This window comes from Arvicanthis niloticus, chromosome 12 (assembly GCF_011762505.2).
Source record: "Arvicanthis niloticus isolate mArvNil1 chromosome 12, mArvNil1.pat.X, whole genome shotgun sequence".
In the NCBI taxonomy this organism is placed as follows: Eukaryota; Metazoa; Chordata; class Mammalia; order Rodentia; family Muridae; genus Arvicanthis; species Arvicanthis niloticus.
Genome location: NC_047669.1, coordinates 37,406,116 through 37,422,018, shown reverse-complemented (window position 1 = coordinate 37,422,018; position 15,903 = coordinate 37,406,116). Strand labels below are relative to the sequence as shown.

The 15,903-nt window shown below is 35.7% G+C and overlaps 1 protein-coding gene across 4 annotated transcripts in view; it reads left to right on the top strand.

The window, feature by feature from the left end:
• Alcam (activated leukocyte cell adhesion molecule) overlaps positions 1-15,903 on the top strand; it is a 186,594-nt gene that overhangs the window by 122,010 nt on the left and 48,681 nt on the right. The window lies entirely within an intron of this gene.

Below are 15,903 nucleotides of genomic sequence, written 5' to 3'. Positions count from 1 at the left end.
ACAAATGCATGCACGGATCTTATGTTCACTGATTGTATTAGCCACATTCCTGTGCCTATCAATTCTCTGATTGCTGTTAGAAAGATGTCTAAAGCTTGATCATGTAAGGGTTCTGTCTCGTCTTCTAATTAGATGAACTACCTATAGCAAGACTTACATTTACTGGCATATATACTTATCCCATTGAGACATGTGATCATGTGAACTAGCTAAATCCCTTTCTAATCTCTTATGTCCCTAGTTTTCAAAACCATTTGGGGATAAGTATGTAAAGTTTGTAAATACCCTTGAAGGGTATAAATGAATTACCCATAATAGAAAATGAATCAATAACATTAAATTATTCTCTAGTAAAATGTGAGATTTGAACTTTTATTTTGAACCCTACGTATATATCGTGCCCTGGTTTGCTGATGTTGGTATATAATCTTTGGGCTTTGTGTGGTAGGTCTTATGCATATTTGTTCATTATGCAAGCAATTTTGCTCATCTCATAGGATTTTTGTGAAGGTCAACTCCTCCCCTAAAAGTACAATGCATGAAGACACCCACAGAGAAACAGTGGATGCAGCTTGGGGATTCCTATGAAAGAATAAGCGGAAAGATTACAGACCCTGAAGGAAATAGGAACTCCACAGGAAGACCAACAAAGTCAACTAACCTGGACCCTTGGGGATCTCAGAAAATGAACCCCCAACCAAAGAGCATACGCAAGTTAGCCTGGGCCTTCCTGCACATATGTAGCAGATGTGTGCCTTGGTCTTCCTGTGGATCCTGAAGAACTAGAGTAGAGGCTATCCCAAAAGCTGTTACCTGTCCTTGGGCTGACTTGTCTGACCTCAGTGGAAGATGTACCTAGTCCTGCAGGGACTTGATATGCAAGTGTTGGAAGATACCCAGGGAGTGCCCCACCTTCTTAGAGGAGAAGGAGAGAGGGGATGAGGGAAGGATTGTGAGAGGGGGTGACTGGGAGGGGCCATTGAGCAGGATGTAAAGTGAACAAATGAAAAGTAGTTAATTAATTTTATAATTTTTGAAAAAGAGGTTACTTTGGGTCTGAGTTCATTAATGCAACATAATTATCTAAATAGTAAATCATAAAATAAATAAAATTCCAATGCATGAGAATGTTACAACTTAGAAAATCTGATAAATTACATTATTATTTCAAGTACCTTAGGATTATTTAATATACAGCACAATGTTGAGATATATATATATATATATATATGAACATTTTTTCAAACCAATGAAAATAAGAATAGACTGGTATCTCCTCTATAAATTTTCTCTCTATATAAAGTACAATTTTAAAACATAATGTTACTAACTATAGTTATCAATAAACTTTATACAGATATGAGGTAATAGTCTTCCTAGTAGCATTGATTTTCATCTCTCTTTGAGACATTTTTGAGATATTAGATACTTTTTCATGTACCTGAGAGCCATTTATAAGTCTTCTTGAGCAAAAATGTCTATTTTTCGGTTTTTTTCCCTTTTTAATTTACCAATTTCTCTAACATTATATACAAAGAATCTCTTCTGGATTTTGATTAGAGAATTGTTGGGTTTTTTTTTTTTTTTTTTTTTTTTTTTTAGAGGGGCGGTTCTTTTTAAATTTTGAATATTAATCTTGTACCAAATAAAAGTGTTTGAAATATCTTCTCCTAACTCTTAAAATATTTTTCCATTACAAAAGTTGTCTCCCTACTGTCTGATTTTTGATAGAAACTTTATAGTTTAATGTACTCCTGTCTGCTTGTTTACCTGGAATTTGGTATCAAATCCAAAAGCAGTTAGCCAAAACCAACATGAAGGTTGTCTCGTCTCTGTTTTCTTTATGAGTGGTGTAGCTTTGGGTATTAAATTCAAGCCTTTTTCTTTATCTATTTTGCACTACTTTTCTGGATGTATTATTTAATTTTAAATTTCACTGATACATTTTTACTCTTACTTCTTTATACTAAAATTATAATTTTCTAGAATCTTTTAATCTACTCTTCTAATTTCAGCAAAACAATGTCAACATCACCATCCTGGTTTCTCCCATGTGTCAGTTGAGATGTACTCCATGGCAGATGTCAAATATGAAAAACATGTATGTGAGAATCAAGGAGAAGGGAGTTGACTAAAGGAATCATCAGACTCCAGTGTAAATATAACCCTAGGTGGAAAACAGGGATAGAAGGCTGATGAAAGCCCTCTAAAGTGTTTTGACTGAGGTGTTATGGGGTACTGATAGTGAGCTAGGGAGTCATCACCATAGAAGAAACTCCCCATGTCATGAAATAGCCGTCTTAATATCCTTGTTCTATTCAGACTTCAGCTGGGAAGCGCTAGATGAAAATGTGGCATTAGCGTGCATATTTTGTATAGAGCCATAGCAACTTGGTAAGTTAGCCTTTCCTGACAGGAGAAATTGGAGCTGCACATTTTTATATCAACTCCACCCCACAAGTGTACCTTAAATAACAGCAGAAAACATGAATTCCTCATCTTGCCCTGTTTTCGACTTGGTATGTGACATCAAGACTGATGACAAGTAATGCATGCCACGCTCTACAGAAATCTAGCTAGAAACAGGCACTCCCTTGTAAACAGGGAGGCATACATGGATAATGCTTGATGGCCCTGTCTACATGCTCAGACTGCAACCGTAGAGTGCAGGCCCTGTTTACTTTCCACATTTCTTCCTTTCTCTCCTTTTGCTTTTGTTTTGGTGCCTTGTCTATAGTAGCCAGGAGTCCAAAGATTCTTCATGGGAGAGAATTTTAAGTTACTCTGAGATCATAGGATAGATAGATACATGTGAGTTATGAATAAGACCTGGATTCTGGGGCCAGAAGATCAGGTTTGCAAAGAGTTAAAGCTTTGGTGAATAAGGAAAAAGTTTCAAAGCTGGAGGCAACTCCAGGGGCAAACTTTGCCCTTCTTACAGCATTTCTCTATTCTGACACCTTTACAAATGATAAAATTACCTTTCAATAGAACTTCGTATATTTCCTATTCTACTCTTCACCTTCCTAAATTATCTTGTTCTTTCCCACTTTTCCTCCCACTCATCAATTAAGAATAATGAGTGTCAGAGAAAATGGAATATATGAAAAGTGATTGTTAAAATATTAATAGATGTCAGCATTATATCTCTAAGTTCACGCATCCCCGTACTGCCTGATTGAGCTATGTTGTAGGAAAGCTACAATGGACATTCTCTCTCTTCTGATTCAGTCCTTGAGGCTACACAAGATCTCCTAAGACAAAAGAATTCCAACTATGTAGAAATTCTCATAATGCATAACGCTGATTTTTTTTGTCCTTTCTGTTCTTTCAATCTTTCTCAAAAACATATCTTGAACACAATTTTACACTTTTTCTTCATGCAAATAATTTGAGTTTAGTTTGTCAAGAATAGAAATAGAAATGCCACAGAAATGTGATTTTCTTCCTAAGACTTTAACTTACATTGAAAATTCTCTGAAACATATTGATTAAAAGCATGTAATATACACAAATCTTGGTTTTGGGAATCATCCAGCAGGCTCCATCAACTATGTTGATCAACTTAATAAATAGCTTTTAACCTTTATGATTTATCATGTTTGATTACACAGGTCTATAGGCAAGAAAGATACAGGAAATGTTAATTGGGATGAATGAGAAGAAAACAACAACAACAAAGCAATTTCAACCAATGTAGATATTTCTCAAACCAACTCAGATGCTTAATGTGAAATATGCAAAATTCAGTATGTGAAACAAGGTCATTCAACCAACCAAGAAGCAAATATCTACTAAGTTTATGTAGAACCCTATCAATCCACCTGTTAGCCTCAGTACTTCATTAATTCAATAATAAAATAAACTTTGTTATGTCTGCTATTACAATGGGCTTGCACCTTTCTAAGATACTGATGCAATACAATTAAACAAGCTCTTATTAGTGGATGCTGTCTGAAAACAGTTCTGATCTTATTGCTTAAAATCTGGGATATATTTTTCCAAGCCACATTAAGGACTGTTAAGTGTATTAGATATTTGTTGTTTGGAAGTTTGACTTAGCTATCAAGGAGACCTTTGATTTTCTCCTATCAAGATGTCCTTTGTTGTCATGGTATTACAATATTTGAAGAAAACAAGGTTAGCCATGTCATAATAGCTGTGAACTCTTTCTGAAAACAGGCTCGCCTAAATTCCAGAAGTTTCCATTACTTCACATGATGCACTTAAAGTCTTTTGTGAAGCCTTGGGGCTGCTTTTCTGTTGGTGGTGTTTATGTGAATACAGTACCGCTATTCTTCTTACAGTTGCAGTAATTCAACTGTATCCACAGTGTCAAATTACTTACATGGTAAACTCTACAGGATTTCTATCCACTGACATAGCAATGGTACTCCTAAATAGTTAAACCGGGAGTCTCCTGCTGAGAAAATGGCTAAATGATTGCATTATTTAAACCCAGCAAGTGTTCAAAAATAGTTTTTTTCACTTCTTCTTTAGTTTACATAGTTCAAAAAAAAAGTCCCCAGGAAAGGAACAATCTAATGTGAGAAAATGAATTTAGGGAATGGACAAATGTAAAAGTAACATTTTGTTCACTATTTTCATTATATTGTCTAAGTCTCTGAGTAGAGAATTCTTTTTATCCAGCATCTTAAAGATGTAGCATCAAGTCTAGATAATTAGAGGCATAATAAAAAATACCTTGTAACCAGTTCATATAAGTTTCTAAATCACATACGTAATTTTTACTTTTGTCACGAGTAAAATGCAAAATAAAAGAAAATAAACTTAATAATTTCTCCTATTTGTTGTCATGCATAGTGGGAATTTACTTTAAAATAAAACATGCAATCTAAATTTTGTGGTTTACTGTATACCTCTTCCCACAAAGAAACAGAGTAAGAAGCAGTTTTAAGTGTTTAAGCTGGTCAATTATTTAAGAACCTGTGCCTTGGTCCACTGACATGGATTTTATCGCTTATTCAAAAACTCATCTCTTAGGAATGAGTGATGACTTGTAACACAAGGATTCCATTGTGGCACAGCATCTCAATCCCTTTCTCAGGATAAAACAATGCGTGGAGTTTCTAGGGGGGATAAAACACCAAAATATTAGAGCCATTAGCAACATTGCAAAAGTAAGTTCATATCTGTTAGTTTTCTTCTGTGTGCATTTTAGTCCATTAAATAATTTCCAAGCTAAATTAGTTTTATTTGATGTGAACATTTTACAACGATCCACTCAAATTCCCACTGTGCTCCCCTTGATCACCACAGTGCTTCCCTCTCCACACTCTGGAACCAGTTTCTCCTTCCCGAAAATAGTATGTGACCTTCTGGAAGTTTCAACACACAGAAAAGATGTGAGCTAATTGAAGTTACAGACTTTCTCTCAGATGGACTTCAATGTGTACATCATTGGGGGATAGGGTTGAAAGTGGTTGGGTCTCTTGTAGTCCTGGCAGTGTAATTCTTTTCCTCCTAGATACATCTCCCATGTTCTTGAATTGTACATGTACAACACCTGTCTGTCTAGCGTGAGCATTATATGATTGTGTTTCTCCAAACTTTAGAGTGCTTCAGAAAATTTCAAAATAAAACACTGGGAATTGCCATCAAATAGCTGTCAGGCTACAGAAAGAACTAAAATGGAAATTTCTCCTTTTCTTAGAATCCTTTAAAAAAGTCATAACTCCTAACTTTGTTCAGTGTTCAGCATTTGCAATAATGCTACTATATATATTTGTACACACATATGCACACTGTCGTAGAACAGACTTCCAGTAATGGAAATGCTAGGCCTTTCTATGCTTGATACTAGCAAATTGTGCTTCTCTAAGTTCTGTTCAGCTTAGAGTGAACTTAAAGTTTCTATTCATCTGAATTACTTTTAGCTATCTGATTTATTATTTACATCCTCTTCCAAAAAATATACATTTTACTAATACATAATCTAAAATATTTTGAATATTATTTAAGAGGACATACAGATGCCTTAAATCTTATTCGTGGATCCCAAAATTAAGAAATTATGACAAGTACAGAAAAATTTATCTACATCCTGACTGAAAGTCCAGGAGACAACTCTCAATAAAGGAATGATTCAGTTACTTTTTGTTTGATTGATGGTTTCTTTGGGGTTTTGTTGTTGTTGTTTATTTGTTTGTGTCTCTCTCTGAGCAGTCTTTAATTGCCTGTATTTTTAGTGTATTGTTGAGGCTTCAAAGACTTTTCCCAGTTCAATTTGGCTTGCCTATTGTTGTTATCCTAATCAGCTCATATTTATGCAGTCACACTGATGAAACCTCTTGGGTGTAACTCCTGAAATTCCTAGAAAACATAATTTTATAACAAACTTTCTCAATCTCTGTCATTTTTTTCCCTCTTCCACAATGCTCCTGAACTTTCACCTAAGGGTGAAAGAATTGCTTTGTGGATGTTTTCATTGAGACTGGGCTCCCCAAATCTTCATTTTGATAGATTGTGATTTTCTGTAATGGTCTTTGTCTGTTGCAATGAGAAGTTTCCTCTCTGGTGGGTGATGACTACACTTATCTGTGAGTATAAGGCCAAAAAAAAAAAAAAAAAAAAATGAGGGAGTAGTTAGGAATTATGCTGCTTTAGTAAGGTGGTAGCTGTAGATTCTCCTTCAAGATCCATGACTGCACTTCCCCAGAGAAGAGCACATGCCTTGGTTATCCAATATCAAATGGTCAGCTCTGAAAATATACATACAAATAACATTATAAGAGTGAGAAGGTTATATTTAGGAATGTGGTGTGTGTGTGTGTGTGTGTGTGTGTGTGTGTGTGTGTGTTTGTACACCAATTAAAAATAGGACATGAATTTGAAAGAGGGCAAGAAGGGATATGTGGAAGGGTTTCGAGGAAGGAAAGTCAATGAAAAATTATGTAATTATATTATAATCACAAAAATGATTTTTAAAATGTTGATTTTGGATTTATCTAAATAATATTCTTAACCCGGTCTGAATAAAATGTCAGTGCAAATGCTGATGACAAAAGAAAGAAGAATGTAATGATCTCTACTACCTTATTTATTATTTATTATTTTTATCTTAGAGAAGCCTTATGTGGTTTGTGAATCTGGAAAAGCACCTGAGTTAGGACATGTTCCTTGTGAAAACTGAAGATCTGTTCTGTGACAATTAATAGAAGTAATAATAATAATAATAATAATAATAATAATAATAATAATAAAGAATTGAGTCTGCCTTAAGAGATGAAATCATGTCACCAGCACTTCTTGCTGCCCTGCCTCATGCACTTCTGAGGCAGTTTAACCTCCCACTTATGAAAACTTTTCAGTGTTCCAGTCCAGCGGAATTTCCTCTAAGGAGCTTCAGACAATATCCCTAGGCTCATTGTTGGGATTCCTTCTTCACATCCCTGTAACACATGCTTTTGTTGTTATGCACCTACTATTAAGGAAACAGCTACCTTATTTCCTTTGTATATTTCCTTCACAAAGCACACCTAGCACTCTGCCTGAAGTACATGTTTACTAAACACTTAATGCACAACTTAATAGATGAGTAGACAGGCCTGTTAAAAGATGCATGGAAAATCAGTCAGAATGGATGGGCCCAAAGAATGGTGGTAAAAAAAAAAAATTAAAAAGAGGAAGTGATAGGTCAATACCCTTAATAGTGAAAGAATCCCAACTCACCTAGCACTACAGGCTAGTCTATGTTTGCTTATGATATACATGTACAGGAAGACATAAAAAGTAATGTCAGCACAAGCAGTGAAAGTCCCAGTATATATTTTGAACTTCATTCATTTGGTTCTATCACATAACAAGGATTATTATGTTGACCTACAATCTGATAAAATGATGACTACTTAGAGTGTTATAAACTGACAATTTTGCGAGTGAAATGAAGAGTACACATCTAAAAACACAATCTCAGGTTACTAATGCTAATTTATAGTTTAATGGGATAGTCATTTTCTTCCAAGTAATATTCCACAGTGGCCTGATCATTACTCTAAAATGTCTACCATGACATATTTCTAATTACAGGAAGTGGAGAAGGAAGGGAAGAGAAAATTGCTATTTTTCTTATTCACAGTATAACTCATTTGTATGAGTGATAAGACATGACACTGGTGATAGGCAACACTTTGAACACATATTCCTAATACCCAAAGACTCAAGTCAACATCTAAGTACCAAAGTTAGTTGAAGGAAATTGACAAAAACAGTGGAGATGGGAGGAAAAATTCTTCACTCCATTTGTCAAAATGACATTAGATTTTATCAGATGTGCTACTCCATCCATTGCAAATTCACACACATGAACAACACACACACACCTACACACTCACACACACATATATTGACAATTTACATGTATATATGACTGTGAAGAAAAATCTTAAATTTTACCTCAATGTGACAAATTATCAGAGCAATTCTAAGGTGGAAAAGTACCAGACTGAATCATAAAATAGTAGGGTTGGCCCACACTTTCAAAATGTAAAGTTCACTCTACCATCAGAACTATATTTTGTTATATTAAATAAAATATATATTGTATGTATGGTTTGTAATTCATTTATCATATGATCCATACCGTCTATGATTTGTGACTTTAAAAAAACTTGTCTATAAGGAGATTAGATATCAACTCCTAAAGTCTGCAATCTACCATAATGCAATAGTGAAATATGAAACATTTAACTCGGGAGTTCAGAGTTGGTAGAAAAGAAGTGTTTCTGTATGCCACTTCTATCTCCATCCCTCCACCTGATTCAATCATTATTTTGTTCTAAATTAAGATTTTATTTTCTTCCCTGAAAACCAGTTTCATTAAAACTAGTTTTGGTGAGTGGAGACAACACATGTCTATTTTTTTTTGATTAATTAAGTTATTCATTTACTTTATATCTTTTTCTCCCTTATCTTCAGAAGAGGGGAGGCCTCCCATGGATATCAACCAGTATTGGCATATCAAGTTGCAGTAAGAGCCAGAGCTGGGACTCTAGGTGTCCCAGCTGTACAACCGCTTACATATGTACAGAGGGTCTAATTCTGACCTATGCATGCTCCCTGTTTTACAGTTCAGTCTCTATGAGTACCTATGTGCCCAAGTGAATTGATTCTGTAGGTTTCCTTATGGTGTTCTTTACCATTTCGGCCCCTTCCATCCTTCTTCCTCCTCTTCCACAAGATTCCATAGGCTCCATTTAATGCTTGGCTGTGGGTCTTTAAATCTGTTTCTATCTGCTGCTGCATGACACCTCTCAGATGACAGCTATGTTAGGCTCCTATCTTCACTCATAGGAGAACATCATTAATAGTGTCAGAGTGGGTTCTCTCACAGATGACATGGTTCTCAAGTTGGGACACTCATTGGTTGCTCAGTCCCTCAATTTATGTTTCATCTTTATTCCTGTATGGCTTGTAGCCAGAAAAAATTGTAGGTCTAAGGGTTCATGACAGGGTTAGTGTACTAATCATTAGAAATTTGGCCTGGTTACAGGAGATGCCAGTTCAGGCTCTTGATCTCCCATTGCTAGGAGTATTAGCTAGGATCACCCCCATAGATTCCTGAGACTCCCCACATAGATTCCTCATAGATTCCCCACAATCCGGTTGTCTCTCCCAGTACTCTCTATTTCCATCCTCCCCAGACCTCATCCCTCCTGTTCCCATGCCCACCTCCTTCCTTATCTAGTCACCTCCTTCCCTCCGCCCCCAGTGTCCAATCTATTTCCCCTTCTTAGTGATATTCAAGTATCCCCCATTGGTCCCTCTTTGTTATTTAGGTTTTTTTTTTTTTTTTGGATCTGTCAATTGTAGCATGGTTATGACTAACATCTACTTATAAGTGAGTACGTACCATGTTTGTCTTTCTCAGTCTGACTTACCTCACTCAGGATGATATTCTCAAGTTCCATCTATTTGCCTGCAAATTTCATGATGTCATTGTTTTTAATGGTTGATTGATACTCAATTCTGTAAATGTGCTACATTTTCTTTATCCATTCTTCAATTGAAGGACATCTAGATTGTTTCCAGTTTCTGGCTATTACTAATAAAGCTGCTATGAACATAGTTGAGCAACTGTCCTTGTGGTATAGTGGAGTATCTTGGGTATAAGCCTGAGAGCGGTATAGCTGGGACTTGAAGTAGATCTATTCCCAGTTTTCTGAGAACCCCCAAATTTTCAAAGTGGTTTTACAAGTTTCACTCCTACCAATGATGGAGGGGTGTTCCCTTGCTCCATATCCTATCCAGCATGAGCTATCTGTTGAACTTTTTTTATCTTAGCTATTGTGAGGATTGTAAGATGGAATCTCAGAGCCATTTTGCATTTTCCTGATGACTAAGGATGTTGAACATCTCTTAAGTGTTTCATTGCCATTAGAGGTTTCTCTAACAAAAATTCTCCATTTAGATGTATACCTAATTTTTTAAAAAATTAGGTTACTTGATTTGTTGATGTCAAGATTTTTTAGTTCTTTGTATATTTTAGATATCAGCCCTCTATCAGATTTGGATTTAGTCAAAATTCTTCCAATTCTGTAGGCTACCATTTTGTCCTTTATGCCATCCTTTGCCTTACAGAACTTTGTCGTTAATCCCAGCATTTAGGAGGGAGAGGCAGGTGGATTGCTGAGTTTTAGGCCAGCCTGGTATACAGAGCAACTTTTAGGCCAACCAAGGTTGCACAGAGAGACAATTTCTCAAACCAACAAGCAAACAAACAAACAAAAAACAAAAGACAAAACAACCGTTTCATGGCATATAAGAAAACAATAGTTACATCTTAACCAAAGTTTCTGAGTGGATAGGGTTTGGGGTAATTTTGCATATGAAATGACAATTATCGCTTCTGTAGGCTTTGAATTTTTATAGAGAGGTAAGAAGAGCACAGTCAGAGATGCCACAAGAACCTCAAAAGACACAGTCCAGTTCTCTTACAATGAAGGTAGCTCCAACCTAAAATGTCAGATGTAACCAACACTGCTATAAACTGATATTACAATGTATTGGCATGTCATCTAGAGCTGTTCACATCCTGTCATTAATATGGTAAAAAAGAATATCAGCACAGGTATGTATCAGAATCAACCAAGTAAGCACGAAGGTAGTTTTCAATAACAAACATCTTTCTACCTAACACCTACCCCAGCAATTTGTTCAAATAAGTGTGAAATTTCAGTGAAACTGTAATTTAGTTCTTACAAGCTCTGAACCAATTATTAATCTGCTTAACTCTTTCATGGTACCAAACAGAACTCCAAAGCTCAGTGAGTGCTTCTAAGGACAATGATGCTATTAAAATATCAGAGCAATAAATAATAATTACACATGCTAAGTTACAGCATGCAGAAGTATACTGGGTCTGTATCTCATTCTGTCCTCTATACTATTCTGTTTTTGCTTGGAACTTGAGAGAGGAGTCTGAAGTCCATCAGTAATGTAAAGAGAATCATTACTCTGACCTTTAGAATTCATTTATATAGAAAAGTCATTTGCCACCAATATGATAAAAATCATTAAATTCATAAGTATTTCAGTTGGAAGTCAAAAGTATTCATCTAACTTACAATTCATTATTTCTCTTTTAATATCTGCTTTAAATTGTTTGCTTTAGAAATATACAATTATAGTTAGAGGGCATTTTATGTTCCATTTTTTGAGATGCTATGTATCAGGGTAATTAGGTCAAGAGATTTTTTTTTAATTTTATTTATTACATTTTATTTTCCTTCCAGTTTTATTGTTTTGGTTTTGGGGTATTTGTTTGTTTGTTGATAATAGCACTTTAAAAAGTGCTTCAATTAAACCCTTCTTCTCGGGCACAAAAAATTATGTTATTTTATGTCAGGACATTTTGCAAGCTATTGTATTCAGCAAAGAGTCTTGAATTGGTAGAGCACATTTCATAGAGGCAGTTTTAACACAGTTAAACAACATGTATAGACATGACATGGGCTGAGTATACAAGCATATAATGGGCTAGGAATGGGTTGCTGTTGGTAAAGAGCCTACTTGCATCCATGAGGGTCTAAGTTAAGAAAAAATGAGGTACCATGGCTCATAGGATTGCTTGTAATATCAGCACCAGGAAGGTAGGGATAGGTATATCCCTTGTACTCCCTGTCCAGTCATTCTAGCCTACTTTCTTAGTTTCAGCCTACTGAGAGATAGTGGCATCATAAAAAGATGGATGGTACCTGAAGAAAGACACTTGACATTGTCCTTTATCTTCTGGATATACACATCTACTCACACACAGATGTGCCTGTACGCACAAGTACATATACACATGGATACGCATGCACATAGACAAGCATATTGTGCGCATCCACAGACTACTACCTTATATTGCATTTTCAGCTTCTCGGTGGAACATGTGACAGTTTATATTTTTAATAGTGCCAAATAATCTGTAGTGCACAAAATTCAATAATTAAGTTAATGGCTATTACAAGAAGAAAACTGCAGGAGAATTCTAGTAAGCCAAACTCAATTTTCAGATTTGGTAGTTTAAAGATAAAAGGCTTTTTCTTCCATGAAAGGTGTAAACAGAATCGCTCAGGGTGACAGGTTTTTCCGGGTCTTGCTGTTCCTTCATTTCAACGATTTAGATATCTCTAGGAGTTAGGATACTAATTCATCACCAAATCACCATGGTCTTTGCAGTTACTGTATCTCTAGGCGGTTAGACACCTTAGCTCTCCTGCAGATCATTCACTCAGGTGAACCAGGAAGTGATACAAGAAGCAAGTTGATGACTGGAACCAACTCGAAAATTGATTCCAAAGTAAGCACTCTTGTGGGTCCTCATGTGGTCCAACGTACTTTCCTTTTTCACAGAGATCCCATCTGTGACTGTTGGTCTTTCTCTGCTGTCCCTGTTTCTGTCATGTGTCTTATTTCTTTTGCATTTCTTCTCTTATTAGAGTCCTTTCCTGGATGATTTAAATTTGGCATTGTCACTATAAGATGCGACCCCTGAGTTTTCAAAACTGTTGAAGCGACGCCACTTTGCTTTATGGTCTTGAGAAATGAAAGGGACATTTTCTGGTATCATTTGTAAATTAGCACAAACAGTACTTAATCACACAGGAGAGAGAAGAGAGGCTTCTATGAACTACCATGAAATGTGTTTGTTTTTAGGTTTTGCTTTTTCTCTTCGTTACAGTAAATAACATAGAAGGATAGAATCCATGTTCTCTACCCATGCAAAACATAATGCCTTTAGAATATGAGGAAACAATAAGAATATCTCAAAGTTCCATGGTTATGAGTTATTTCTGATTTCCAAACAGATTAATTGGATGAGTAAAATGGAAAAGATGTCACCACATTCAAATAATAAATAGTCTTACTAAATTTCTTAAGTGTCAGGATATGGAGTTTTAAAATGTGTGTTCTTTTCCCTGCCACAATTGTGCTCTGATCATAGTAATAAAACAAGATATACTTCAGATTCATGCAGCTTTAAAACCTGTCACAAAATCTGGCATATGTATAGAATATTAATCTTCTATAAAAATAGAAGAGAAAAATAATATCTGGCAGGAGCAATGATCAACATTTTGGAAAAGGCCTTTGCTTGATTCCCTTTACCTTATGAAGGATTCATTCACATCAAGGGATTCCAAGCTCTCTGCAAACTACATTGCTTGGCCCACCTTGGAATCAGCACCAATTGTCAAAAGAAGGTGATTTATAAAAATGGGAACCGATTAGCAGGACACAACCTGACACAGATAAAGGTGGAATGACAATTCACTGTCTCATTCAAGTCCTTTCCTATAAAAATGGGACATCACAGGCTTCCTGTGGATTTTGTTGATCTGTATCTATGCTTAGTCACAAATTAAAATACATGTGAAAATTCCCACGTGCAGGAACTTGATATAGAAAACCAGAGCTGTGTGCTGATTAGAACAGTCCATTCAATGTTAGTGTGTACATTAGGGATCACACATATAAAAATCCAGTATTATGTAGGACTCAAAGGTGTCTGAGGACTATGAAGAGACCATGGCCCACTGCACCAAATAAGCAGGTTCACATGGACCCACAGAGATTGAAGCAGCAAGCATGGGGCCTGTATGGGTTTGCTCAGGTCCTCTGTGTATGTGTTATATGTGTTTGCTTGGTATTTTGAAGGAACTTCTAACAGTGGGAACCAGAATATCTTTTACCTATTGAGACTCTTTTGCTCCTACTGGCTGATTTGGCCAGTCTTGATATGAGGGCTCTTACCTTGTCTTTTTGTATCTGGTTTTTTTAATCCTGTTTGGCTGTGGTTTTGTAGGCCTGTTCTTTTTTGAAAAAAGAAAAGGAAGGAGAGAGAGCAGATGTGGGGGAGGTTGAGGAGCAAGGAGGAGTGGAGGGATGAGTAACTGTACTTGGAATGTATTTTATGAGAGAAAAATCTATTTTCAATTTTTAAAAAATAATAAATTTTAAGCCAAGTTCAGTATTAGAGCTGGTGTGCTCACTTACCTCGCTTGCCTGAGGCCCTGGGATTAATCCGTAGCATCGCAAAATATTAAAATAAAAACTAAAGAGTAAAATATCATTTATTCTTTTATGATCCTCTGTTATCTGATGGTTTAATGTCAAAGGGAGTAAGATTTTCAGCATGAGGCACAAAAAATATGGGAAAGTTTAAGGTTATTTTAACAGATACCGGGTATAAGATGAACAATTATGTAGTCTTTCATTTTCAAATACCTAATAAAAAGACAGTCTCACTGGTTCTGCATGGTATCCTGTATCTTATCAGTGGCAAAAAGTGCTTAGACAGTTTGTGCTATGTATTTGCTCCTTATATTCTTGTTCACAGAGACATGTTAAGAGAGGAAGTAGCCTCTTGACCAATTGAATTTTAGAATAGGAATTGTGTCACCTTCCTTCCTTCCTTAATAACATGAATGATTTCTATCCTAGTGTAAAGCTTTTGTGTATACTATACAGTTAATGGGTAACAGTGAAAGGTACTATCCATCTGCTGTTCAGAAAGTCCCAAGTTGGTTTTATTTATTGTGTTGCTGATTGCCTCAGCTTTGCCCTTTAGCACCACCTGCTGGACGAAACAACATCTGCTTATGCTTTTCCCCTGCAGATTAAAATAGCCCCTTCTTGCTCTATACCTATCTATGGCGTTCCTTGATGGGAACTCACCCAAGAGCTTCTTAAACCTTAAAGAGCTTTGTAAAACTACTAAGTTGAAATATCTGAGATGTTTACTTGCTACTATTGTCAATGCAAATATCAAATTTTTTCTTTTTAATTAGCAGGTATGAGTTTTACGTATGTACAGAGTAGGATGTAATCTGTCTATATTTATCCATAATATGTTCTGATGGAATCAGGGTAGTGGGCACTTCCATTTCTTTATAACAATTTTATATTTGTAAGCTCCTCTCATCCAGTTCCTTATAAAGCATATGGCAAGCCATTGTGAATTATAGTCACACTGCTGTGCTCCTCAGGACTGGAAATTATCCCTCTTACCTGTTTTGGGATTTTGTTTTGCTTTGTTTTGTTTTAATCATCCTTCTACCCTTCTCTCTTCCTCTTTTTAAGTTATGTAATTACTATTAAATTTTCACATTGTCCTTCTGGGGGAAGAACATAAGGCATTTGTTTTCTATGTCTGTAAAGCTTAAGGTTTTTCAAAACTCCATGCTTATGAACAGATATAAAAAGTATTTTACATTCTTAATCAAAATTATTCTTTTCACATTTTAATTTTATTACTTAGCTCAATAAAGAATGAAATGACCTGTTTCTTTTTTTGTATCATATTAACAAACAACATTTTAAATTAGATTGATGCCCTAGTGCAGCAGCTAACCACTTTGTGAATAGCTCTTTGTGAGGAGAGAATTTTTGTACTAT